Consider the following 4,199-nt stretch of genomic DNA (forward strand, 5'->3'; position numbering starts at 1 on the left):
ATTAGAGACAGTATAGTTAACTCTTAAATTATCCCCAGTGTATGAGTGGTTGCCTTAATTAGGTCCGAGACAAAATGGTCGAATAGATATTATAGCTATGTTGCTTTCATTTTCGAACTCTAAAGTTAGTTGTTATTTATACCAAATCGAGTTGATAATTACTGAGTGACAATTGATTATCATTTCCATTATAGAACTGCTGTGTTTACATATTTTCATTAAGTATTATCACACTAAATTCTGTAGCTAGATAAGGAAAACAGGTCTTTCCCCTAGTGATGGGTTATGAACAATGAAAATAAACGCCGATTATATAAGTATAGTGTTAAGGAGTCCATATCATTGGAAGAACCACGTCTTACGAAGTCATGTCATTCTGGAAGTAATGAACGAATTGAGACCCTATGTTGTCGGCCAACGCATAAAGGTCACTATCATCAAGTGATAAGCGTAAACAATATTTATTGTTCATAACCGAAAGGGAAAAAAAGGATCGTTATTGCTAAAACATGTGTGATTCTAGTTCAGTTTGATGTGTGTTAATTTCTGCTTAAACAACGAAACTAACAACAAATTAGAAGGTAGGCTGACGTGACTAAATGTTGAACACATTTTATTCCATTACTTGTCATTTCATTGTATTAAAGTCTTGAATTACTTCGGCAATAAGTAAAAGAAACCAAATTGGTTGACACCTAGATTTTTAATGCATTTCGACATTATATGAGATTAAATTTGACAAGCATATATACAATTTTTCCCTTGCCAATTTCATTAAATTTCTATTTGGAGATTAGAGATTGTGTGTTTTCTCTTAATGAGGATGATTTTAAACTGTCAATCAAGGTCTGGTGTCGATAAAAAATATATAAACTAAAACGTGTTTATATAGAGTGGGGCTGTTTAGGTGCAGGCATGACTCCAGGTTTAAGTAATTGGCTCCGGAAATACGTTGGTTTAAGGCTTAGTAATATTAAGCGGCAGACTAGGCAATGGCCCTACTATATCCTGGATCATTAATTCCATGTGACAGAATTTAGTAGACAAGAGGCGGCGAACTGGCAGAAATGATAGCATGCCAGGCGAAAAGCTTTGCGGTGTTTCGTCTGTCTTTACGTTCTTGGTTCAAATTCCGCCGAGGTCGACTTTGACTTTCATCCTTTTGCGGTCGATAAATTATGGACCAGTTACGCACTGGGGTCGTTATAATCGACTTAATCCGTTTGTCTGTCCTTGTTTGTCCTCTGTGTGTTTAGACCCTTGTATGTAGTTAAGAAATATAATTTATTAGACAAAATATGCGAAAGAACATCGTACACGCAAGCGTATGTGTGAGTGTGTTGTATATACCTCTCCCTTCTTCATAAGAAGATTTGTTTTCTTCACTTCATAGTGACCTAGAGATTGGCGAAATGAGACGATTGTAAACGTACTATATTTTAGAAAAACATTTGAGCCGGGTTCATCGACTTAGCCCCATCAAGGAATAGTCTTTGCAGTTCTCCTCATCTTCGACGACAAAACAAACACGCGCACACACATACTACACAAGAGACACACACAGATTTAACTCATAATTGCTCCAAATAACTAATACCTTTTAAACAGTGTCACTTCCCTTTCACTTTACACCCCGCGGGGTAAGGAAAAACACTATCTCGTCTCCTAAGCTGTAAATGAAAATATTTTTTTCTCGTCTCAAACTCACGAATATTTGGCAAATTTTGGTTATACATGCATAGAACAATCTACATGAGCCTGTATAGCTACTTAAATTGAAATACATTCAATCACTTTTCTATGAACAATGGATATTTTTCTTCCACAATTCTTCATTCTCTCACTTACACTTCCCTGCATCCATCTTTCCCCGACCCTCGCTATACGAATTGAATGTGAATTTTCTTTAAGTTGCATTATTTGTATGAGCTACTTCTGCTTAGATTATTTTGATTTACTTTTATTTTTATGTTCTATCTAAGCCAGGTAAATCAACTTTGATTGCTCTCCATGGCTCTGCAAGGTCATAAGTTAGTACAAGGCAGCTTCTTAATAGTACGACTTTGCATTTATCGAACAAAAGTTGATTCACAAAAGCCACCATCTGCCAAAATACTCTCGCGGTAATAGTGGCAATAATAATTGTTTTCCTCTTCAGAATATCAATAAAATGTACACACAAGAAAATTTTATAAGTATTTTTCTGTCTCCATGCATAAATTTATCTGTGTCTAGAAAAATCAATCAACCTATTTATTTGTCCACCTATCTATCTATCTATCTATCTATCTATCTATCTATCTATCTATCTATCTATCTATCTATCTATCTATCTATCTATCTATCTATCTATCTATCTATCTATCTATCTACCTATCTATCTATCTATCTATCTATCTATCTATCTATCTATCTATCTATCTATCTATCTATCTATCTATCTATCTATCTATCTATCTATCTATCTATCTATCTATCTATCTATCTATCTATCTATCTATCTATCTATCTCTATCTCTCTCTTTGTCTGTCTATCTATTTATCTATGTATATGTGTGTCTGTCTATCTGTCAACTTATCTACGCATTTAATTCTCTATAAACATCAATACCTATCTACGTTCCTATCTATCAATCTAACAATCTGTATCTGAAGACATGTAAGGATACATAAACTTTCTACAAAGACACACACATATGTATATGGATATATATATATATATATATATATACATACATACATATATACTTATATATACATATATATATATACATATATTTGTATATATATATATATATATATATATATACACACATATATATACAGGTAAATATGTAAGTATTTAGGTCTGTTTGTATGTATGCTTCTCCGTGGCTCACTATTCTTCTATATCACGCTGCTACTCGAACATGTTTTCCTACATAATGCATGTATATGTATGTACTGTTTTTATGTTTACATACATTCTTAAGATACATGGTTGTGCGTATGATCGTGTGTCCGCTTACCTATATGCATAAATGTGTGTATGAAGGTCTGTGAAAGTATGTGTGTGTATGTGTGTACAGGTGTGTGTAGGTGTATGTTGATACATGAGCTTAAACTGAATTATTGTTCACGAAGGAGAAATAATTTCCTGTGGTAAAGCAGCTAATGTATTAAAAACATGGCAGAAAATAACAAAAGAAAGAAACGGCAATATTATCAATAACAGAATAAATAGCCAATGAATTTATAATTAATTGAACGAATACTTCCATATAAAAAGATTCATAGGTAAGATCTTTGCAATTCAACCTTGTTGTTTAGGCATGACCTACTTGTTTTCTGTCGCACCAATGTATGTATATGTGTAAGTGTGTGTGTATCCATGCATATATACTTGCACAAACACACACCCATACACACACACACAGATATAGGTTTATGTGTGCATATAAAGTAAGTGACAGAGATAAACAGGCACAGATTAGATGGTGATCAGATAAATTGATTTACACAGACATGCATAGATGCTAGATAGATAGATAGATATATACATATTATATATATATATATATATATATATATAGATAGATAGATAGATAGATAGATAGATAGATAGATAGATAGATAGATAGATAGATAGATAGATAGATAGATAGATAGATAGATAGATAAGTAGCGCTAAGTACAAACCTGTACAAATAAAATAAAATAAAATAAAAACTTGTTACTAGTTCAAATATGTTTGTGACGTATACGAACCAGTGAGGCAGCCGTTTACATAGTTTTGCCAGAAGGAAAACTTCACATGTTTTTTCTCTAGCGAGAAGTTATCTTCATGACGGAATGCATTGGGTGGCTTTCTTATCTGTTCCAATACAACTCTGTCATATGTGAAGCAGTCACAAATTTATATTAGACAGATTGATGAAAATTATAGTTAGATAGGTAGTCAGATAGATGTAGATATATAGACAGACACTAAGCCATGCGCGCGGATACGCAAACACACATGACACTCACACACTCACACATGCACTCACACATAAATTACCAAGATGTAGCCCGGTGGGATTGAACACGAAGCCAAGTAGTTGGGAAGGAAAATTCGTACCACGCAGCCACCCTTCTGGCAATATATATGTGTGTGTGTGTGTATGTGTTAGTGTGCGTGGGTGTGTGTGTGTGTGCCCGTTCACACACATACACATACG

The sequence above is a fragment of the Octopus sinensis genome, linkage group LG12 (genome assembly GCF_006345805.1).
Source record: "Octopus sinensis linkage group LG12, ASM634580v1, whole genome shotgun sequence".
NCBI lineage: Eukaryota > Metazoa > Mollusca > Cephalopoda > Octopoda > Octopodidae > Octopus > Octopus sinensis.